General features: G+C 45.6%; 1 long non-coding RNA gene across 1 annotated transcript in view; it reads right to left on the reverse strand.

Moving 5' to 3' along the window:
* LOC138754727 (uncharacterized) overlaps positions 1 to 24990 on the reverse strand; it is a 46449-nt gene that overhangs the window by 16001 nt on the left and 5458 nt on the right. The window contains exon 2 of the long non-coding RNA XR_011351903.1: positions 9241 to 9349. This is a non-coding gene — a long non-coding RNA (uncharacterized lncRNA). The remainder of the gene's footprint in view (positions 1 to 9240; positions 9350 to 24990) is intronic.

Consider the following 24990-nt stretch of genomic DNA (forward strand, 5'->3'; position numbering starts at 1 on the left):
ACTGATTCCTTCTCAGTCTTGCTGATTAAACTTGCTCCCTTCACGGGTATTTGTGTTCCCATACCAGACTGCAATGCAGCCGATCAGGGTCAGTGTAGTGGTTAGCATAACGCTGCTGCAGTGCCAGCGTTTGGGACTGGGATTCGAATCCCGCGCTGTTTGTAAGGAGTTTGTACGTTCTCCACGTGTCTGCATGGGTTTTCTCTGGGGCATCCAGTTTCCTCCCACCCTTCAAAATGCACAGGGGTCGTAGGTCAATTGGGTGTGATCGGGCAGCACCGGCTCATGGGCCAAAAGGGCCTGTTACCGTACTGTATGTTTAAATTTAAATTTATGTTGAGTGCTGGGAATAGGGATTAGTGTAGAAGGGTACAGGTCAGGCACATGAACAGAATGGGCTGAAGGGCCAATTTCTGTTCTAAGTGAATCCATGAAATGGCCAATATGAACCTTATAGCCTAAACACTTGCAGTCTTTATGACACTTGACTAACAGTGCCAAACAAGAAGCAGGCACATGAGGCAGAGATTGGATAGTCTTCCTGCCTGAAGGTGGCTGAGAGGGTGGCCTGATATTGGTATATAAAAGTGCAAGGAGTATAGACAGAGTAGATAGTCAGAATCTTTTTTCCGATGGTGAATGCATTAAAAACAAGAGGGCATGGGTTTAAGGAGAGAGTCAAGCATTTAAAATGTGATCTGATGGGTGTGGTTATTTTTTACATTGGGGTGGTTGGCTCCTGGAATGTGTTGCCAAGTAATGTGGTGGAATTAAGTACAGTCACTATGTTGATGAAGCATTCAGACTGACAACGCGCAAGAGATTGCAGCTGCTGGAATCAGGAGTAAGTATCTATACAGTTGTACAGGTGACGTAGCGCGACGTTATTACAGTGACCCAGGTTTGAATCTGGCGCTGTCTGTAAGGAGTTTATACATTCTCCCCGTGACCTGCGTGGCTTTACCCTGGGTGCTCCGATTTCCTCCCACCCTTCAAAATGTACCGAGGTTGTCGGTATGGGCTCGTGGGTTGAAAGGACCTCTTACTGTGCTGGATGCCTAATAAAATAAGTCTGCTGGAGGTCCTCAGTTGGTCGAGCATCATCACTAGGAGAGAGAGTGGACAACAATGACACTTTCTATCCCCCATCCATGCTGTGCGACTCACTGAGTTCCTCCAGCAGATCGCTTTTTGTTAAGGCAAGTCAAGTCAACTCTACTTATCGTTCATACCATGCTTGCATGTAGGACGAGATAGAGTTTCTCCAGGACCAGAGCATATTTACATGGATGTAATTAGGAAAGCATTTAACACATTAAAATATTAAGGTATTAAGACATAAACATTGAAAGTCCATGGTACACTATCCACACATCTGCACTAGGAGTTCAGGAGCCTCAAGGTTTTGGGGAAAAAGCTGTTACGTCCAGAGTGCTATGGTACTTCCTGCCAGAGGGCAGAAGAGAGAACAGTCTACATGCAAGATGAATGGAGAATTTCACAATGTTTATTGCCTTTCACCTGCATTGAGTGTTGTAGATGTTCTTCATGCTAGGAAGAGAGCTCCCAATGATCTTTTCCGGTGACTTAACTATTCTCTGCAGGGTCTTGTGGTCTGAGGTGGTACAGCTTCCAAACTAGGCGGTGACGCAGTTGCACAGGATGCTCTCAATACATACTCTGTAGAATGTAGTGAAGATCGAGGGTGGGAGATGGGCTCTCCTGAGCTTTCGCAGGAAGTAAAGGTGCTGTTCGGCTTTCACAGGAAGTAAAGGTGCTGTTTGGCTTTCTTGGCTATGAAGCTGGTGCTAAAAGACCAGCAGAGATTCTTTGCCAGGTGCACTCTGAGCAACTTTTTACTCTTGATGACCTCAATGGTGGAGACGTCAATGGTCAGCAGAGCATGATCTCCCCGGGCCCTCCTGAAGTCGACAACCATCTCTTTTGTCAAGCAGAGATGAGTTCTGTGGATGAACAATGCCACCATGGCATCGAACACTGAGGGAGCGAATTGGATGAGAATTTGAATCCAGAATCTCTGAATGTCTTCTCAACCTTTATCCAGAAGGACAACACCACAGGGCAAAGAACGGCAGCAGAAGTGGACGTGCTACCAACTTTGTAGTAAGCAAGAAATTCTGCAGACGCTGGGGTCGAGTGTAATACACAAATGTGCTGGAGAATCTCAGCAGGTCATGTAGCATCCCTAGGAATTAAAGGGTAACCAACGTTTCAGGCCTGTACCCTTTGTCATCCTTTTTTTTGCTCACACCTTGACAAAGGACTCAGGCCAAAATGCTGGCTTCCCTTTACTTCCTAGAGATGATGCATGACCTGCTGAGTTTCTCCCACGCATTTGAGTGTTGCCACAAGATAAGAACGTTTAAAAAGACAAATTTGCAGGAAAGTGAGGAAAACAAAGTGGGAGTGATTGGGTTGTTCCATCAGAGACCTTTCCTGCACCGTGGGGCCTACTTAAACTAAATATTATTTTGTGGTGGGTCACCACTGTAGTGAGGTGGTGAAGCAACAAAGAACACAAGAGACGCTATGAGGAAAATGGTTTAATGGTGTTCTTACAGTTGCTTAAATATCCAAGATTCGTGCACACCCCGTGTCACGTGACTCCTGGAAATGACACGGCTCCCAGAGGCCATAAGCATCATTAGTCCCTGGGGAGACCCGCGACTCCAAAGCTCCAGTGAGGTAAGTAGTGGGGCGGTCCGCCACAATATTATCATTTTTTTTTAAAGACATACAGCACGGCAACAGGCCAGTTCAGCCCACGAGTCTGTGCAGCCCAATTTACACCCCATTAACCTACATCCCCGGTACGTTTCGGATGGTGGGAGGAAACTGGAGCCCCCCGGGGAAAACCCACGCAGACACGGGGAGAACTTACAAACTCCTCACAGACAATGCAGGATGTGAACCCTGGTCCCCATTGCTGACTCTGTAAAGGCTTTGCACTAACCGCTACGCCAACTGAATGGCATTCTAGGATTCCAGAGCAGTAATTGTTACAAATATTTTTCTATTTGCTCTTTGTTTTCTCTGGTTCACTTTAGAGGTGTAATTTATACATCTTCACAAATCCTGTTTTGTGTTAACAAAAGTGTCATGCAATTGAATTAGTCATTATCACGTGGACTTAAGTCAGCGGAAAATTGCTGCACGTTTGGGTTCCTTGTACAGTATTTACTTTATTTCAAGCTGCTGTTGCCGTGTTGAAAAGATAGCTGCCAAATCTGATGCCAAAATTATTTATTTTTAATGCAAAACAACTCAATAATTGATTAAAATATTCAGCAGGACAGCCACCAATTGCTGAGGAAAGGAGAGAGAGAGAGAGGGAGAGAGAGAGACAGACAGACAGAAAAAAAAGACTATGTTCTGACCTTAATGCTTTGTTTTTGATGCTGCCGGGCCTTTCTGGGATGAGGTCTTTACTTCCTGTAAATTCAGTATTTTGCTTTTGGACACAACTCCACTTGCTTCTTGGCCCTCCACAAGGAGTGGCCAGCTTTGGGATCAACCTGGGGAATTGGGGGAGGGAAGAACTTATCCCTTCAGCCTTTGAGTTTAATTTGGAATCGAGAAACTTGCAGATTATTCATCGTTTTCCAATTAGCAAGACTACAGAAGGAGCCACATAGAGCAAAACATGGAACATACAGCACAGGAACACACCAGAATGTCTGTGCTGAACCTGACATCACACTTCTGCCTGCTCATGATCCTTATCTCTCTATTCTATGGATATCCTTGTGTCTATCCACAAGCCTCTACAATACTACCATTGTATCTGCTTCCACCACTACCTCTGGCATCCCAAGGAACCTACCACACCCAGTGTGAAAAAAACCTTGCCCTGCATGCTCCCCATTCTCCCCCCATCCCTCTGACTTCTTTCCTCCAGCTCTCCACCCCGTTCACAGAGCCACCCCCTCCCCCTGAGTGCTGGTGTGCCCTCCCTCTCTTATCCACTTATTACATCCTGCCTTTGGGACTGTGCTCCTCCCCTTCCCCTCCCAACCATAGCTGTTGGGGAAAAAATGTTCTTGCACCTACAATTGTTGGACTTCAGGCTTCTGTACCTGCTGCCTGAAGTTAGCAGTGAGAATAAAGAGGTTGTGACCAGGGTTATGGGGGTCCTTTGAGATGTTGATGTCTGCAATCAGTGGCCAAGATGGACTTGACTAGGTTCCAGATCAAAATTACTTGTGTGCTGGATGGAAAGGGTCCTGAATAATGCTTTGAGCCTTATTAAAGCAACACTCCTGGGAAATGCTGTCAATGAGGAAAGGGAGGCCCCTGAGTGATCTCATCTGTTTTGATGACCCTCTGTATTGACTTCCAATCTGATGCTTTGTAGCTACCATCCCACGCAGTGATGCAGACACACAGGACATTCTCAGTTGTGCGCCGGTAAAAATGGTGCGAAGATGGAGGGCAATTGCTGAAGGAAGTGTAGGCACCGCTGCACCGTCCTGATTAAGGAGGAGGTGTTGTGGGTCCGGGGCAGGTTGTTCCTGAGGAGCAGTCCCCAAGGAAATCCCATTCAGTTTGTATCAAACTTTTGCTGCAGATTTCCAGTTTCTGCAGCATTTTGTTTGTCCATAGAGTGCCTCGTTTCTCTTGGTCTCATGATGGATTATTTATTTTTAAGCCAATTCCAGTTCTGGTTCAGCTGGTGGTGGTGGAGGCGGGCGGGAGGGGTGGGGGGTAGTATTACTCTGATATACAGTCCAATAAGCTCTGAATTAAATTTGGAATCAGATTCCAATGAGCATATCTCAAAATATGATTCATTCATCTAAGGACCAGCTGTCTACAGACATGTCTTTAATTAATTTTTAATTTACAGCATGGTAACAGGCCCTTTCGGCTCGCAAGCCTGCCACGCCCACATACACCAAGGTGATCAATTAAGCTACTTACCCCATCCATCTTTGGAATGACGGAGGAAACCCGCACAGACATAGAGAAAACGTAGAAACTCCTTACAGACAGCAGTGGATTCAAACTAGGTCATTGACGCTGTAATAATGTTAGGGTAATGGCTACGCTAACTGTTTCTGTAAAGTAATTTGGAGAAGGAAGCCATTTGGCCCATCAACTCTCAGAGAAAACCCATTCCCCTACATTGATGCCTCGATGGAGGTTTCAAGCCCAAAATGCTGGTTCTATAACTTTATCTTTGCTGCATAAAGTCCACTCTTCGACCTGTTGAGTTTCTCCAGTGTTGTGTTTTTACATCCCCCCACATTTTACAGTAACCTATTCTCTCTCACTCGACCTTTACATCTTCCCCAGGTTCTACTATTCCCAGACCTGCACACTGTGGGGGTAATGTAAACAAATAACCCACGTGTCTTTGAGGTAGGCAAGGAAACTAGAGAGTCTGGGAGGGGAGGGCCCAGATAGTCACAGGAAAGAATATACAAACTCCAGACACCACCACTGATCAGGATGTACTCCTGGGTTTCTGGAGCAACGAGGCATCAACTCTGTTAGTCGTTAATAGTAGCTGGAGTTGTAGGCCAGTTGGGTGTAAATGGGCGACATGGGTTTGTGGGCTGAAAGGGCCTGTTATCGTGCTGTATGTCTAAATTTAAAAATAAATTTAATTTAAATTTTGTTTCGCGGGGTGAAAAGAAAACAAGGGTGTCTGGTGGGAAGGGTGGGGGGGGGGGAGATGGAGGGGTAGGTAGGGCCCCCGTTGAGAATGGCTGTGATAGGCCATCGGTTGGAAGAAAAAGTATTTCACAACTTGTGCTCTGTGGATCTGAGAAAAGGGGCTGAGTAAAGCCACAGCCACCGCTTGCCTGCTGCATGAATATCAGTACTCTGTTGGCGTCATCTCACTGGTCTCACCCTGACCTGAAGGCAATGAGTCAGCCTCAGATAGAATTCCACTTGTGTTTCTTGCATTGCCACGACATCATTCAACTCTTGGAGGGAGGAGAAAATAAAGGGGCCACCGTGGTGGCAACAGAGCAGAACCCTAATTAGAGAAGGAATGTAACAATGCTCAGTGATGGAATGTTTGCAATCAGACTCCGCACCAGTTTTCTGTTACATAATTCTATTGCGAACAGAGTTCATTCTTTGAAAAAAAATCATTTGTCTTTCAGGACGGGGCTATCCCATTCCGTTTTGGGTATACTGACACCTGCTATGATCTTAAATAGTTGTGACAGAGCCGGGGTTGTGTTACGAAAACAGCCTCTTCCCCTCCGCAGTCAGATTTCTGAAGGGGACAATGAATCTACCTCACTTTGCCTCTATTTTTGCACTAGATTATTTTTAAAAAACTTGTATTTATGGAATTGTAATTTATAGTAATTTTGCACCTTATTCTGCAGAATACTGCTGCCACAAACAACAAATTTCACGACACATATTCATGAAAATAAACCTGATTCTGACTTCAAAATGCAAGAGAGATCCGAATAACTCGGACCTTTAACATGGCGAGAAAGGAGTGAAACATGAAAATCTGCAGACTTGACCCAGGGCTCATCTGAAATGTTGGTTATACAGTAAAACCCCTAGTATCCGGCATCTATGGGGATTAGGATTAATAGATGCTGGAATTGCAAATTTTCCGGTTGCTTGAGACTCACTTTTACAATGTCTAATACACCAGTATTAAGAATAAACAGTTTAAAAGACAAAAGACAGTGTAAAATGCAGAGTAATTTGAAAAAAAATCAGTATTGTAATCCTTAATTATGAAAAGTTTGCTTTAATCACGTAATTCCCTTAACTTATAAAATTTAAATTTGAACCCCAGAAGCTGGCGTTGTAACAGTGTTGCACTTTCCACTGTGCTAACCATGCCAACGCCATAATTAACCCCCCCCTCACAAGTTTACAGATAAAGTTTGACGAATATACTTAATAATATACATTACTAATAATGACTCTTTATGAGGCAGAGATGGACAAACCCTTTGGGATAGTTACCCCAGAGGCGAGTGGCATCGGCCGGCTCTTCATGCTGGGTGCCACCGTTTTATTCAAACACCTGCTGCAGCCAGGATACGACAGGTCACCCCGCTGGCTGAATGTTTGCTCCTATCTTCACCAAAGGGCCATGTGTTGATTTTGTGTGCAGGGAGATACAATGCCAATGCAAGTGGTGTAATTAATAAACCAAACAGATGAAATAGCAAATAAATAGGTCAATCGTGTAGCGAATGGTTTTACAAGAAGGTGGGAAGCAGGAGGAAAGGACGTTAGGGAGAGAGAGAAAGACCCAAATGGAAACAGGAGACGTCAATGTTAATGCTGTCTGGATGGAGGTGTTGTTCCTCATGAGACCGTCCAGTTTGCGGGTGGTCTCAGTTTGGCAGTGCATGAGCCCATGTTGGCGAGAGAATGGAACGGGGAAATGAAATGAGTTGGCCACTGGGAGATCGCAGTTATTACAGCAGACAGAGCGAAAATGTCCAACCGATCTCCCAGTCTCTCTAATGCAAAGGAGTCCACAATGGGAGCATCGGATGCAGTGGATGACCCCTGCAGATTCACAAGTGAAGAGTTGCTTCACTCGGAAGGACTATTTTGGGCCCCGAATGGTGGTGAGGGAGTAGATGTGGGCGATCAAGTGTAGCGTTTCAATTTGTCACAGGGGTAGGTGCCAAGGGGGCGATTGGTGGGGAGGGAGGAATGGGTGAGGGAGTCATGGAATGTTCCCTACAGAAGGTGCAGAGGAGAGGAGAGAAGAAGGTGTGTCTGGTGGTGGGATCATGTAGTACGTAGCAGAAATTACAAAGGATAACAGGCCGTTAATGGTTATATGATATGTTAGATGTTTGTCACGGGGTAGTCACCAAGTGGGCAATTTTCTCATCACCATTTCGGGGCCTGCTGAGTTTTTAATTTAGACATACAGCAAGGTAACAGGTCGTTCTGGTCCATTAGCCTATACTACCTCATTTACACCCAATTAACCTATAGCACTGCATATTTTGAAGAGTAAGAGGAAACCAGAGCACCCACGGGAAGAATGTACAAACTCTTTACAGTCAGAGATGAATTTGAATGTGGTCACTGGCACTGTAATAGCATTGTGCTAAACGCTATGCTAACTGTGCCATCCAATGTTTTGAAATTTTTTTTTACTGCGAGATGGAAGCTGATTCCAGCCATTTAAATCTGTAGTCACAAATTAACCTACAATTCCATGCATTTTGGAAGGTGGGAGGAAACAGGAGCACCTCAGGAAAATGCAGTAATGGGGAAAATGTATAAACTGCCAACAGGCAACACTGGATTCGAACCGGGGTTGCCGGCTCTTTAATAGTGTCACACTAACCGTCACGCTAACTGGGCTGTCCGCTTTTTCCATCACTTTTACTACAAATCGCAGCGTCTGCAGATTTTCCTGATTCACTCAATTCATCCTAAGCAGCTGGGGTAACTGTATGGGCTGCACCCAGGACACACACACCAAGACATACATCAAGTGCTGCTGGAGTATCATCAGATCGGGGAGAGATGCTCTTGACTCTGCCTGAAACTTGGTCTTCCCGTGCAAGGCTATGCCCTTGAGGAAACCCTGTCCACTGGTGCACAATGGGCATCTGAAGCTGGGCCCAGCCACCATAAAGGATCTGTGGCAAAAGACACGGTTGGACACTGAGGGACTGGGTCCCCGTGTGACAGCTTCTCAATTGCCTCACAGATGGGGGCATGGTGCAAGGAAGTAATATCAGAGGTGATGATGGATTGGAAAACAATGTATTGAATGATGGGAGAATGAAGGTTGAGAAAGACATGTGCCAACAAAGAAGAGTTGATCTCATGACTCAGTAAAGTCATGTCCCAACTCTATTCACTGCACAGATTGTGAATAAAGTCCCTTTGTTAAGTGGAACATTCCCTATTGCATTCTCCAACCTCGGATCAAGTAGAATTAATAAGACCTACCCAGCACCTCTATCCTAAAATATTTAAATTCCTCTCCTCCTTATTTTCTCACACCCTCACCCTAAACTCCAGTGTCAAATTTCTCTTCAACCCTCCAACATTTGTCTTTCTTTTTCATTGGTTATAATATATAATAGGTGCATACAGTAATAATAATATTGAGTTACAAGTATCAAGTAATGATAAACAAGGTTCATATTTTTCCATTTAATGTTATTAAATGGAAAAAAGTGATGCTCTTTGGGGCTCGGGGCATGGCCCATTCATCCCAGCAGAGGAATTTTTAACTGGAAGGCTCACCAATTTGCTTAGGGAGGGATGCCTGCCATTCCGACCTGGCCTGATGATGATCAGGCAAAGATGCTCTTCAGTGGTTGCTTCCTGGTGCAGCTGATGTATGGAACGTACACTGACAAACAATAAGAATAAATTAAATTAACACAATGAACAGAGAACCTTAGACCACAGTATAAGTCCTTTGGTCCACGATGTTGTAAAAACACAAAAATACTGGAGGAACTCACTATGTCTCACAGCGCCCATTGGAGGTAACTATATATTACCGGTGCTTCAGGCCTGAGACCTTCTTCAAGGGATGAGTGAAAAGCAGACAGACTACAATCACAACATTCAAGGCATCCATTACCTCTCCATTAAAAAAAAATTACTCCTGACATCTCTCCTAATCTTGGTCAGATATCCACTGGTCTTTGCTGGTTTTACCCTGAGAAAAAGGTGCTGGTTGCCCATCCTATCTATGCCTCCCATAATCTTGTGGCCCTCTATTAAGTCACCTCTCACAATTCTTTACTCCAAAAAAAAGCCCTTGGTCTGTTAACCTCCAATCCAGGCAAGATCCTGTTAAGTCTCCTCTGCACCCTCACCATAGCTTCCACATCCTTCCTGTAATGAGGTGACCAGAAATGAATCAATATTCCAGATGTGGTCTCACCAGACTTGGAATGTTGAGTAACAATAACAGTAACAATGTGCCACGAGAATTTAAACAATATAATAGGTAAATATTTACAGTTCCATTGGTACAGTTCTGTGGTGACTGGGATGTGTCTCCAGGTTGGCTGAAATGGTCAAGCACGCCATGCATTTCACTTGGAAATTAAGGATAAGTGAATGTGAGTGAACACACTCAAAGCCTCATCTCACCCCAACCACATTCTCCGCACCTCCTTTCCCATCAAGAGGAAGATTCACGAGTGTGAGATTCAGCAACACCAGATTCAAGAGCAGTTTCTTTCCTGCCATTATCAGGCTTCTGAACGAATCTCACAGTAATAATTCTGCCTTTGCTCAGTACGAACCTGATCTCTCTCTTTGCCTCTGCTCTTCTACGTTGTGCCTTACTTGCATGTATGATGTATGGGATGTTTGGCTGGACCACTTACAAAACAACCTTTCTCACTCCATTTTGTAATTGTGACATTAAACATAAACTTGAAATCCACATTTTTTTATCAGTTTACTTAAAAGGGCATCAGTTCAGCCAAACGTGGCACGCTAACATCATTTTTGCGCCAGTATTTATGGTGAATGGTGCTTTCCAGCTCCACTGGCATTAATGTATTTGAGTTCTCTGTGGAGTGAACTCATTCAGACATACAGCAGGGTTTCAAGCCTTTTTGGCCCATGAGCCTCTGCCACCCATTTATACCCAATTGATGGTACCTATGCCCCCAGTACATTTTGAAGGAAACCAGAGCACCCAGAGGAAACCCCCACAGACACGGGGAGAATGTACAAACTCCTTAAGGACAGTGCCAGATTCAAACTCAGATCGCTGGTACTTTAACAGCATTGTGTTAACCACTATGCTAAATGCAGTTCATAATTTGTCCCCACTTTTCTTGCATCACCTTCTAATAAAGTCCCTTTTGGTTCCTCAAGGTGTTTTCCTATCTCATCTGCTTCCAGGTACAGAACAAGGCCTTCATGTCTTACCCACTGTTAGTAATATCATAAATCATCAATTTGGCCTCATGCCCAGAAGCCTATTATTCATCAGCTTCACAATTCATGCTAAACTGTGGTAATTGGCAGCAGGTGGGGTTCCTGAGTATAAAGGCCTAGGTGGAATTTAAATTCTTCGGCGGACACCCTGCATGTATTAGTTGCTGGAAGGCTCCTTGGTTAGCACTGCAGAGATGACACACCCAATACTAGAGACAGAAACTCCCAAACAACTGATTCAATATTCTCAGAAGTATTGTTGGCTCTGGCTGGGTGTGTGCTTGGAGCTTACACCATTTGACTCACCATCTTGTCCTTAATTTCTACCCCCTTACCCCACTGGTCTTGTTCCTCCCTGATTGATCCATCCTCAGGTGTCTCTGCTTTCCCTTCCAGTAGAAAATGGGGGCGGGGGGGGGGGGGGGGAGGAGGAAGTAAATCTGAAAAGCAAAACATTTTAGCAACTGGCAATTCAAAATAAAACAAAAAAAAATTCACTGGAAATGCGCAGTAGATAGACCACATCTGTGGAGGAAGAACCAGAATGGGAAATTGTAGAAAGATGTTTTTTACCACTGTTCATGATCATACATTCACAATATTTTGCCACTGATATAAAATCCAAAACAAATATATGAAAAAATATTGGCAGGTGCCCGAGAAAAATTGTTAGGGGGGGTGAGGAGCAGGGGGAGGAGGATGTTCCCAAAGGCAGGAGGTAATAGGTGGATAGGCAATATAAAGCTGTTTCATGGGTAGTATTTTTTCCCTTCTCCATGCACGTAACAGCATGTTTTCTTAACAACACAGTGCCGGAGAAACTTAGCTGGTCTAACAGCATACTTCATATAACAAAGGTAAAGATACATAACCAAAGTTTTAAGGTATGAGAATAATGTAGGCAGGGCCCTGAATAAAATGGTGGGGTAGGAGAAGGAGCACAAGTCCACAGACAAGAGGTAACAAATAGGTGGATAAGGGCGGGAGGGAGGGAGGGCACACCAGCAAATGGGGAGCAAGGATAGCTCTGAGAATGGAGAAGGAAGGAAGTGATGGAGAAGAGAGGGAGAATGGGAAGTGGTCCATCACAAATTGGAGAAGTCAATGTTAATGCTGTCTGGTAGAAGAGTACACAGATGGAATATTAGATGTTGCTCCAATTTAAGGGTAGCCTTGGTTTGACAGTTCATGAGGCTATGGACGGACGTTGGTGCGGGAGCGGGACGCAGAATTAAAGTGGTTGGCCATTGGGAGATCCTTGTCATTGATGCAGATGGGAGTTAAAATGCTCAGTAAAGCGATGTCCTAGATGGAGTCTGTGGTGCACTGTTAGCCAGAATCAGACACACACAAAGATAAAGACTGTACAACAGGCTTTAATCCACAAAGACTTCCACAGAGCCAGGCTGGCTTTGGCTGCAGCATCTCTGAGTGAGGCCTCGGGAGGCCGGCGCAGGCTTATATCCCGGAGGGTGAATGTCACCCAACCGGGTGGGACTTGATCCCTTCAGGTCGACTGATTGGCAGCTGGCCAGGTGTTGTCCTGTCCCCTTACACTCCTGCGGGTACAGAGGTTGCCCCCTTTAGTAGGCCGGTGGTGTACTAGCACAGAGTCCAGTCTCTCTGATGTAGAGGAGACCACAGTGGAAGGACCCGATGCAGTCGATGACTCCCGCAGATTTACCCGTGAGGTGCTGCTTTGCTTGGAAGAATTGTTTGGGGCACTGAATGGTAATGAGGGAGGAGTAAAAACACAATGGAGGATAACTCAGTTGGTTAAACAGTGTACTTTCTGGCAAAGATAATGATACTTAACCATCAAGGTATGAAAAAATGTCGGCAGGTGCCCGAACAAAATGGGTGAGGGGAAGGGAGAGGAGCACGGTCCCAAAGGCAGGAGGTAATAGGTGGATAAGGGAGGGAGGGCACACCAGCAGGAAGGGGGGGTGGCTGTGTGAACGGAGAGGGAAGGGGTGGAGAGCTGGAGGAAAGGAGACAGAGGGATGGGGAAGAGAGGGGGAACGGGGAGTGGTCTAGCAGAAATCGGAGAAGTCGACGTTAATCCTGTCCGGTTGGAGAGGGCCCAGATGGAATATTAGGTGTGGCTCCTCCAATTTACGGGTAGCCTAGATTTGGCAGAGCATGAGGCCATGGACGGACATGTCGGTAGGGGAGTGGGGTGCAGAATTGAAATGGGTGGTCACTGGGAAGTCCCTGTCACTGATGCAGTCACCATGAAGGTGCTCAGCAAAGCGATCTCCCAGTCTGCACCCAGTCTCTTCGATGTAGAGTGGACACCAGAACGGGAGCAACAGATGCAGTAGATAACCCCTGCAGATTCACAAGTGAAGAGCTGCTTCACCCGGAAGGATTGTTGGGGCCCAGGATGGTGGGGAGGGAAGTTTCTGTGAATTTTTTTTTAAACATGTGAATGTTCATCTTCCCCATCGCATTAACTGACCCAGGTATTACTTATCTGTTTGAACTAAATATTTGATAACCTTGTCACAAATTATAATTTAATTGCTGCTTTATCTGTGGTTTGTGGGTTTTCTTGATACTGCTCACCTCAATTCAATGATTCTGGAGTGGGGTAGAGGTAGGGGGATCAGGAATTGGGGGTAAAGTTGCAGGAGAAGGGGTCACCTTACAAAGAACATGCAAACCTACAAATTCAATGGCACAAGAACAGCCCTTTGGCCCATCAAGCATAATTTCATCCCTTCAGGACATTTGGACAGATATATGGATGGAAAGGGGTTAGAAGGAAATATGGATCAAACGAGACTAAAAAAGAATGGGAACATGGTTGGCACGGAGGAGTTGGGCTGAAGCACTTGTTCCGTGCTACTCTACACAGGTGCCAACTGTGATGCCCAATTAAGCTAATTCCATCTGCCTGCCTGAAGTTCATATCTCTTTATTACCTACCTGTTCAGTGCCTGTCTAAATGATTCTTAAATGTTGTTACTCTATCTGTTTCCACCTTCTCTGGGAGCACATTCCAGGTGCATACTGTTTACTATGCAAAAGAAAACCCCTTCTCCCCTTAAACCCGTGCTGACTAGCCTTTGAACACAGTATTTTTCCCAGGGTTGACAATGCAAGAATTGGAGGCTCCAGGGGGAGAGATTAAAGAGGGTCTTGAGGGGCTACCTGTTACACTCAGGGCACGGTCTGTATCTGGAACAAGCTGCCTGGGGAAACTGTAGAAGTGGGTCAATTTCAACATTCAAGACATTGGGACAAATGGATTGGAAGAGCTACGAAGAATTCAGACCACTGGGACCAGATCAGAATTCCAACCTGGTCGACATGATTGAGTTGGACTGAAGGACCTGTTCTGGGGGATGTGACTGTACACCTCTACTCATTACAATGAAAATCTGTTGTGACAGATTTGTTTTTTCATGTAAGTTCATCACTGAATTCCAATTCTTATTTTTAATGTCATCAGAATCAGAATTTATTGTTATGAACATGTCATGAAATTCGTTGCTTTGGGATGGCATCACAGTGCAAACATTGCTATAAAATTACATCTAAAAATAAATAAATTAGGGTGAAGAATAAGAGAAAGTGAAAGGAATGTTTGTGGTTCATTGTCCATTCGGAAATCTGATGGCAGAGGGAAGTCCTTGTGCTCGTGTTTGTCCTTTACTTCCTTCCCGATGGCAGCAGTGTGAAGAGGGCATGGCCTGGGTGCTGAGAGTCCTTGAGGTTAGAGGCTGTTTTCTTGAGACCCTGCCTCGATGGAGTGGAGATGGAGTGCCCATGATGGCACACAACTCTCTGTAGCTTTTCCTTGTCCTGTGCATTGGCACCTCCATACAACCAGTCAGAATGCTCTCCATGGTATACCTACTGAAATTTGCAAAAGCCTTTAGTGGCAGATCAAATTTTGTCAAACTCTTCATAGGTTATAGCCGGAGGCGAACCTTCTTCATGACTGGATTGAAATGAATGCCCCAGAATAGATCCTCAGAGATGCTGACAGCCAGGAACTTGAAGCTTTTAAGCCTTTCTGCTGCTGACCTCTTGATGAGGATTGATTTGTGTTCTCCTGATTTCTTTTTCCTGACGTCCACAATCAGCTCCTTGGTTTTGCTAAGGCTGAGTGCAAGTTGTAGCCCCACACAACTGGCTGACCTCTCTCCTTCCTGAACGCTTCTTTACTGTAGACTGTAATTCTGCTGATGACTGCAGTGTCATCAGAAAATTTGTATATGGCATTTGAATAGTGCCTAGCCATGGGTGCATAGCGAGAAGAGCAATGGGCTAAGCACACACCTTTGAGATGCCCTTGTGTTGATCAATTTGGAAAATTGAATATAAACATTCAGTCACATTTTATAGACACTGCTTTTTTTAAATACTTTATTTTAAAGTTTGCATACATGTAGTATATATAATCTACATACATCTATCATTTTAATACAGGTTGTTTCTGACTACAAAACCAAAATATACCCCCTTCCCTTAAAACTAAAACCCTCCCTAACCCCAGCCCCAAAGAAGAACTTATACATATATGTGGTGATATGGTTGTGTGTACTGGCTGGCCCACCCTTCCTGGTGACTTCCTTTCCTTGACTCCTCCCAGGCCTCCCCAATATGACCCAGGCCATAAAGGTCGAGTCCCCTCTCCCTCTCCTCATTTTCCCTAGCCTGGACCCAGGCCAGCAGTCTCTTGTATAATAAAGCCTATCATTCCCCTCAGTCTTTGTCTCCATAATTATTGGGCAACTGGTAGTGCCCAACAATTTATTATATAAGAATTTGAACGTCTCCGGTAATGGAGAAGTTGCTGCGCCCTGAATGGCTAGAGGTAGACCCTCAAGTCCTGGGTGCATCGGTACTCTTCAAACAGTGGGTGAACTGTTTTAATAATTTCCTCGACGTCGTTGCTGAGGTGGTTGACTTTGACAAAAGAAGTTGAAGATCCTATAGGCACGAGTTGGCCAGAGGGCCTTCCTGGCCATCCAAAGCAGCGCGACCTACGACGAGGCGATGGCTGAGCTGCGGGCGTTGTACAAGCCGAAAGTGAACAAGGTCTACTCGCGTTACCTGCTGACGTTCCGAAAACAACAGCCTGATGAGTCCGCTAAAGAGTTTGTCTGATCCTTGGTCACACTGGGAAAAGACTGTCTGGGGAACCCACGGAGACGATATCGTTGACCCAGTGCATGGAAGATCTGATCTGAGACTCCTATGTGTCGGGATTAAGGTCGGATTATATCCGACAATGACTCCTCGAGGAGGACCAACTCCTGCTTAAAAAGGTGATCAATCTTTCATGTTCAATACTTTAGACTCGGCCCAGCGTCACGCGGTGTCGATCGCGGGCAGAAGCGGGCCTCCCATGTACATTCCGGCACGAAGGTTGCCATCCAGGGAACTAGCTTCAGGGGTAACCGACCTGACTGCGGCTGCAAAAATGCTGTCTGCGTCGTCAAGATGCAACTTCTGCGGGCAGGTTTGGCACGCACGACGCCTCTGCCCCGCAAGAGGAGCCATGAGCTCAGGCTGCGGGAAGAAGGGCCATTACCAAAAGTTCTGCCGGTCCAGACCCCTATCCGGGATCAGCGTGGCATGTGTGCCAGAGGAGCTTCCGGTGTCAACCGCATGCGCAGTGAGGGGGCACCATCTTATCTGCTATCGCTCCCAACATCTACACCGCGGCCTACCACACCGATAACGTCACTTCCGTCCGCCATGACTCCACATCCTCCTTCTTCGCCAACGAAAGCTACGTGGTCAACATGGAGGTTGCCATCTTGGGCGGGCCTCCCCACTGATGACGGAAAAATGCCTGTCCTGGCATTGGTAATGAACCAAGCCAGCCCTCACCTGATCTCGAACTCCATGATGCATATCGAGGTGAATGGGCATAAGACGAAGTGCCTTTTCGATAGCGGCAGTACCGAATGTTTTGTTCACCCCGACGTGGTCCGCAGATTTTCCCTTCCTGTCAGGCCGATGACAGGTTTGGTATTGATGGCCGCGAAGGACCAACAGACTTGTATCCAGGGGTATTGTGTAGCATCTCTGACGGTGAGGGGGAAATGCTACAATGACTTTGTACTATTGATTATGCCCCAGCTCTGCACACCGATCCTCCTGGGCCTCGACTTTCAGAGTCAGTTCAGGAGTGTGACGATGGTGTTCGGAGGCCCCCAACTGCTGCTGACCATCCATAACCCCCAGCTCTCGGACTCCCACCCCCAACCAAGCACCCAGTCTCTGGCATCATCCTGTGGTCTCACCACTTTATGGGTGGCCCCTCTGTCATTATTCGTGAACCTCACCCCAGACTGCAATCCGATTGCCACCAAGAGTAGGCGTTATAGCATGGAGGATATGCAATTCATCCGGGCTGAGGTTCAGCTACTCTTAGCGGAGGGGATCATAGCCCCTGGCACCAGTCCCTGGAGGGCATAGGTCCTCATGGTCAGAGGGGAGGGCAAGCCCCAGATGGTGATCGACTATAGTCAAACCATCAACCGCTTCACCCAGTTGGATGCATACCCGCTACCCCAGAAATCCAACTTGGTCAATAAGGTCGCACAATACAGAGTTTTTTTTCGACCTTTGACCTCAAGTCAGCTTACCATCAACTTCACCTCTGTCTGAGCGATCGAATCTACACGGGATTCGAGGCCAACAGAAAACTATTCCACTTCCTTCGGGTGCCTTTTGGTGTTACTAATGGCGACTCTGCTTTTCAGAGGGTAATGGACTGGATGGTGGAGGAGCACAAGTTCCCATATCTTGACAATATCACCATCTGTGGCCACGACCAGCAGGACCACGATGCTAATCTTGCCAAGTTCTTGTGTACGGCCAAGTCCCTCAACTTGACATACAATAAGGACAAGTGTGTGTTCAATACGGATCACCTGGCCCTTCTTGGATGCGTCGTGGCACATGGGGCCATTGCCCTGAACCCTGACCTCATGCGACCACTCATGGAGCTCCCTGTCCCAAACACCCTGAAGGCACTAAAGAGGTGCCTGGGGCTGTTTTCCTATTATCCACAATGGGTGCCCAACTACGCCGATAAGGCCCACCCTCTAATTAAATCCACTACTTTCCCATTATCGGCGGAAGCCCAGGCTGCTTTTTACCAGATCCAAGGAGATATCGCTAAGGCCATGATGCATGCCATGGATGAATCCGTCCCCTTCCAGGTGGAGAGCGATGCCTCCAACTTCACACTGGCTGCCACACTGAACCAGGCGGGCAGGCTGGTAGCATTTTTCTCCTGCACCCTGCGCAGTCCCGAACTTCGGCATTCCTCCATCAAGAGGGAGGCACAAGCAATCATTGAGGCAGTGCAGCACTGGTGGCACTACCTGGCCAGTAAGAGGTTTACCCTGCTGACTGACCAGCGGGCAGTGGCTTTCATGTTCAATAGTAAACAGCGGGGTAAGATCAAAGATTCTGAGGTGGATATCTTGTATTTGCCAGGTAAACTCAATTACCTCCCTGAAACTGCCTTGCCGGCCATCGACCATGCCGTGAATCCGATCACGCTGCACCAGAGCATGACCCTGGAGTCTGAGTCGCCTGCCTCGCCACCGGACATCCAGGAATCTACTCTCCACGAGGCAGCGAACCCCCCATCACCCCGGGGGTCCCCCACCAGCACCCCAATCCCGACGGTTCCTGCCACAGACTTCTCCCCTGACGGCTCCCTCTCCAGAGGAGTACCACATGGACACGCTGGCCCCTTGGCAGTCCGGCAGAAGGAGGAGGTCGCCCGTGCGACTAAACCTCTAGTCAGAGTGAGCGTCCACTTTTCCGTCTACCTTTTGTTGTTCGCTACCCCCGGTTTTCTGTTTGTTCCCAATGGGTTCTATTTTAAAAAGAGGGGGTGAATGTGGTGATATGGTTGTGTGTACTGGCTGGCCCGCCCTCCTGGTGACATCCTTTCCTTGACTCCTCCCTGGTCTCCCCCATGTGATCCAGGCCATAAAGGTCGAGTCCCCTCTCCCTCTCCTCATTTTCCCTAGCCTCTCGGGCCAGCAGCCTATCGTTCCCTTAGTCTTTGTCTCCCTAATAATTGGGGCAACTGGTAGTGCTCAACAATATAATAACATACTAAAGAAAGAAAATAGTACAGACACTGCTTGAGTGAGAGCATTGAGGAAGTCACGGTGATCAAACGTAACACAGCCAGGACAAATCTAAAACAATGGCCAGACATGAAGGTTCATGCATCACTCAGAGCTTGTGATGTTGTTTTCAGGTTAGAAGACAAGATGGCATCAAGATCAGCAGGGCCGAACTCTCCCCTGCCATCAGGAAGGAAAAACGTGGAAAGTGGGCATGCACAGAAAATGCAGACACCTGTGTGACACCAGCAATACGAGGTGCATGTGGCAGGGTATTCAAACAATAATATTTTCAGGTGAAGGTCTATACTCTACTCTCAGCTTGATTAATGACTCCTCATTTTGTGCAAGGCATTGCTTATTACAATTTTAGGTGGTGCCCAGAACTCGTATGTCCAAACTTAAATTATATTACTTTAATGCTGATGTTCATCCTCTATGTGAGAAATGTAAAATTTTTGAAGCTTCTCTGATCCATATGTTTTGGGAGAGCCCAAATTTAGAGAGATTCTGGAAAGACATTTTTCCAACCATAATGATGTCTCCCTTCCTGGGAGGTTGAATACGTTCTACTATATGGTTTGAATAGAACAACAATAGGTTTTCAAGGTTTTAACAATCTCTTTATTCAAGATAATTTTGCTAAATTTAATCTTTCCAACACTTTTTTAGATATTTACAAATGAGACCTTTTGTTCAGTTTCAGATTCGGATTTTCTGTGAATTACCATCATAATATTCTTGATCTGTTTTTTTAATTTACAGTTTTATTTTTATGGAGGATTAATATCATGTATTTATATTAATTTATTGGATTTAAAATAAGTCTCCAAGGCTGGGATTAAGAGAGATTCGGAACAAGATTTGAACATAATATTTTCAGGTGAAGATCGGTACTCTACTCTCAGCTTGATTAATGACTCCTCATTTTGTGCAAGGCATTGCTTATTACAATTTTAGGTGGTGCCCAGAACTCGTATGTCCAGACTTAAATTATATTACTTTAATGCTGATGTTCATCCTCTATGTGAGAAATGTAAAATTTTTGAAGCTTCTCTGATCCATATGTTTTGGGAGAGCCCAAATTTACAGAGATTCTGGAAAGACATTTTTCCAAACTTTATCAATAATTCTTAAGATCAGTTTGGAACCTTGCCCCTTCATTGCTTTGTTTGTTTTTTCTTGTGATACAGACAATCCTATATTGGCATCTCAGGAAATTTTTTTTGCTTTTATTACATTGGTAGCCAGATGAGCAATCTTACTGAAATGGAATGATGATTCATCCCCTACTCATACACAGTGGTTACAGGACGTATGTTCTATTTAAGTTTAGAGAAAATTTGATATAATATTAACCTTGATTAGAGGGAGAGGGTAGATTAGATATAGCTTCAGTTTTTTTTATTTTATTCAATTAATTTCAATAAACAAGTTTAACATGATTTGTAGGTCATTTCAATTAAATGTTTTAAGGTATTATAAGCAATTACTGATGTTGTTTTACCCTTTTTTTTGCTTTTTGTGCATGCTTATTTGTATACAAATCAATTATTATGTAATTTTCAATTTTGTATGTGTTAATATGTTCTACTCAATAAAAAAACATTTTAAAAAGAAAGAAGAGAAAAACAAGGTGACATCAGAGAAAGCCTTGTCTCCCTCTGAAGGGCAGGCACCCCGCATAGCCTCAGCTGAGGTGAAGGAGATCCTATCCAAGGTAAACCCACACAAAGCAGCAGGTCCTGATAATATATCTGCTCAGGTGCTGATGGTCTGTGTGGCCCAAATGATGGAGGGCATAACGGGACATCTACAACATCTCACTGAAGCAGTTCACTGACCCCACAGGTTTCAAGACAGCCACCATCATCCCACTGCCCAGGAAAGCAACAATAATTGGACTAAATGACTACTGCACAGTGGCACTGTATCATCGTGTTGCAGATAATAATAAACTTGAAGTTCGGTGCACCTTTCAGCAACATTGGACCTGTTCCAGCTTGCCTATCCTCTAAACCGATCCACAGATGATGCAATTGTGTTAATCCTCCACCTCGCCTTGACCCACCTAGAGACCAGGGTGTTGGCCATTGATTTCAGCTCAGCGCTCAACTCGATTATACCTCAGAGGCTGGTGGATAAACTGTCCTCAATGGGATTCGACACCCATGTCTTCAACTGGATTCTTGACTTCATGATGGAAAGACCATAGTCTGTCCAGGTCGGCAGCAAAATCTCAAGCACCCTCCTGCTGAGCACTGGCATATCTCAGGACCGTGCTCAGCCCACTACTGTTCAAGCTGCTGACCCAGGACTGTATTGGAAGATTCAATTCCAACAGAATCATCATATTTGCTGATACAACCAGGTTCTATACAAACATTAGCAACAATGGTGAATCTCATTACAGAGAAAAAGTTGAATGGTATAAAATGGTGCGAGAACAACTGGAGTCTCAACTTGGACAAAAAAGATGAGGAAAAAAAATTGGATTCTCCACGACTCATCCACCGTTCCATTGTGGAGAGAGTGGAGAGCACAAAGCTGCTTGGCGTGCATACAAGGGACAACCTATCCTGGATTCAAAACACCTCCTCATTAGTCAACCTTGTGGGCAAGTCTACCAGTCGCCATCCTGACAGCCTTCTACAGGAGCACAATTGAGAGTATCCTGTCTTGGCTGCATCATTGTGTAGTATGCTAATTGCAAAGCATCAGACCGGAAGCCTATACAGAGGATCATTAAAAAAACGAAGAGGATCGCTGGGGTCTCCCTTCCTCTATAGACAACACATACTGGGAGCATTGTCTAAATAGTGATCATGGAATTATATAATTCCCTATATTTTCAACCCATTACCATCAAAGAAGTAGTACAGGAATATCAAAATCAGGAAAGCCAGGCTGGGGAGTAGCTTCTTCCTGTAGGCTGAGAGACTGATGAACAGTATACTGTAACTGTGAAAAGCATCCCAAATAATTATATACATTTTGTGATAGTAGAGATTCTATCACCAATGTGTATTTGTACAGATGGTAGTGTAGGATGACTGTGATTGGCTGAGAGTGTAGCCACACCTACTGGCAGGTCTTAAAGGATTGCTCCTAGCCAGACCAGGTCATTCTGGACTGGTTGACCTCGTTGTGATATGCTCCAGTCTTTTAGTTAATAAAATCCTTGGTTTGGATCAACAAGTCTTTGGTTCTTTCGACGCGCACAACACATTTATTTTGATTATTTATGTGATTATTATATACCATGTTTTTTTGTGTGCATGCACCATGGTCTGGAGAGATGCTGTATCATCGTGTTGCAGATGATAATAAACTTGAAGCGAACTGAGGCAACTGTGATATGGAAACCCAAGCATGGACAGACAAGACGTAGAAAGGTTGTTTCTGGGAGAGTCTAGGACAGGGGTGGGCAAACTACGGCCCGTGATCCAGATTTATTCAGGCCGGTGCACTACTGCTCCCCTCGGTGTGAGGCCCCTCTCCTTTGTACTCAGCTCCCCCCCCGCCCATGATCTCCACTTCAGTGCGCGGCTCCCCCATTCAGTGTATTAGAGACCCCCCACCCTCTGTTGTGGATACACCCCACCCCGCTCTCTGCACGAGACTCCCTCCCACTCTCTGCGTGAAACCCCCTCTGCCCTCTGTGTGAGACTCCCCCATGATGTTCCCCCCTCTCACGGCGTCGTTTTCCTCCTCCCACGGTGTCATTCTCCCATTCCCAGTATTGTTCCCTCCCTCCCCGTCCCAGTGTCATTCTCCCCATCCCACAATGCTGTTTTTCCCCCTCTCATGATGACATTATTCCACTGTCTGTGAGAGACTTCTCCTCTGTGTGAGGCCCATCTCTTCTGTGAGAGACCCGTATCTATGAGAATCCATCTCTCCCTGCAACCCCACCTCTTTCTGTAATGCTCTTTCAACTTATCTGTGTGTGGTACTCCTCTCTCCCTCATTGGTTTTGTATGTGAGACTTTTTCTGTGAGTGTGTATATGACACCATTTCTCTGTGTGACTCCTTGTCTCTCTGCAATCATCTGCCTCTCTGTGTTGGACTGCATCTCCCTGGGTTGGACTCTCTTTGTGCGTAAATCCCTCTCTCTCTCTATGTGACTCATTCTTTCTGCGTGAGAGCTCCCTTTCTTTGTGTAAGGCTCAACCTCTCTGTGAGACATTCTTCCTCTCTCACTGCTGACTGTTTTGGGGTTAGTTATTTTGTTTTCATTCTGGCTAATCTTTCTCCTTTTTGACTTTCATGCTTTTTTATTGTGTCTCGATTTTTGGAGCATTTCCAGACTTGAAGATGCCTTCCCTAACCTGAAATACTTCATAGTATTCATTTCATTCATTTATTCATTGTATTCATGGTGGCATCAGTGCGGTCTGCCGTTCAACCACTGACACACCATCTGCTCTATGCATGGTAAAAGGTTGCCCGCCCCTGGGCTAGGACAAGAGGGTACAACTTCAGGATTGAAGGGCATCTGCTTAGAACAGAGCAGAAGAATTTCTTCAGCCAGAGGATAGTAAATCTGTGGAATTTGTTGCCACAGGCGGTTGTGGAGGTCAGGTCAATGAGTTTATTTAAGACAAGAGTTTGATAAGGTTCTTGATTAGCCAGGGCATCAAGGTGATGGGGAGAAAGCCGGGCAGTGAGGCTGAGTGGGAGAATAGATCAGCTCATGATTAAATGGCAGAGCACACTCGATAGGCTGAATGGCTTATTTTTGTTCCTATATCTTGTAATCTTATTAATCAGGAACCTATCAACTTTTGTTTTAAATATACCCAATGACTTCATCTCTGTAGCCATACTCCCCCTACAATATCTTATGGAAATCGGAGTGATGGCAAATTCGGCTCAATTACAACTGATTTCAGATTTATTGTCCGAGTACAAACATGATATCACCTACAACCCTGAGATTTTTTTTCCTGCGGGTGAGGCAGAATGACTACTTGAACAGATCTCCACCAGCGCTCTGACTGTGCAATACAGAAAAAAAAACAAAGTGGCAAAGTGAGAGTTCTTAAATGAGCCTCTGAGTGAGTTTGTTGTTGAGGAGTCTGATGGGGGAGGGGGAGCAGTTGTTCCTGAACCTGGTGGGTTGAGTCTTATGGCATCTCTACCTTCTTCCTGAAGGTAGCAGCGAGAACAGAGCACGTGCTGCGTGGAGCAGATCCTCGATGATCGCTGCTGCTCTCCGATGGCTGCGTTCCCCGTAGATGTTCTTGATGGTGGCGAGAGTTTTACCCGTGATGTCCTGGGCTGTGTCCACTCCCTTTTGCAGGGTTTTACACTCAGGGACATTGGTGTCCCTGTATCAGACCGTGATGCAGCCGGTCAGCACACTTTGCACCACACATCTGTAAAAAGCTCCCAGGGATTCCGATGGCATGCCAAACCTCCACAAACTCTTGAGGAAGTAGAGATGCAGGGATGCCATTTATGTGTTGGGTCCAGAAAGATCCTCCAAGATAGTGACTCCCCTCTAAATTTGCTCACCCTCTCCACCTCTAATTCCCCCAATGATCATACACATCTGGTTTTTGCATCCTGAAGTCAACAATCAACTTCATGGGTTTGGTGACATTAGGGCTTTATATAGTAGGAAAAAAAGCAAATGTGAAGGTGGATATTCTCCACCTTTACATTGCTTCACTTACCTTGAAAAAAGCTCCGTTCAGCAGGCAAGCGCCAATCCACTTGGGGGTACACTCAGAGGCGGAGCAAGGTCACTCTATCTTCTACGTGAAGGTAATGCCACTGAAAGCAGCTGATTACATCATGATGACGTCGTCAGGCCATGACCCAAGAATACAATTTTTGAAGTCATATAGGTAATAGAGCTAATTATGTTGCGCAGGAGATCCTAAGACTACTTGAACAGATCTCCACCAGTTCTTACCTGCTCTTCGGTTGTCATTTCAGGTATAGGCCACTTTCCCTTCT

This window comes from Narcine bancroftii, chromosome 2, assembly GCF_036971445.1.
Source record: "Narcine bancroftii isolate sNarBan1 chromosome 2, sNarBan1.hap1, whole genome shotgun sequence".
NCBI lineage: Eukaryota > Metazoa > Chordata > Chondrichthyes > Torpediniformes > Narcinidae > Narcine > Narcine bancroftii.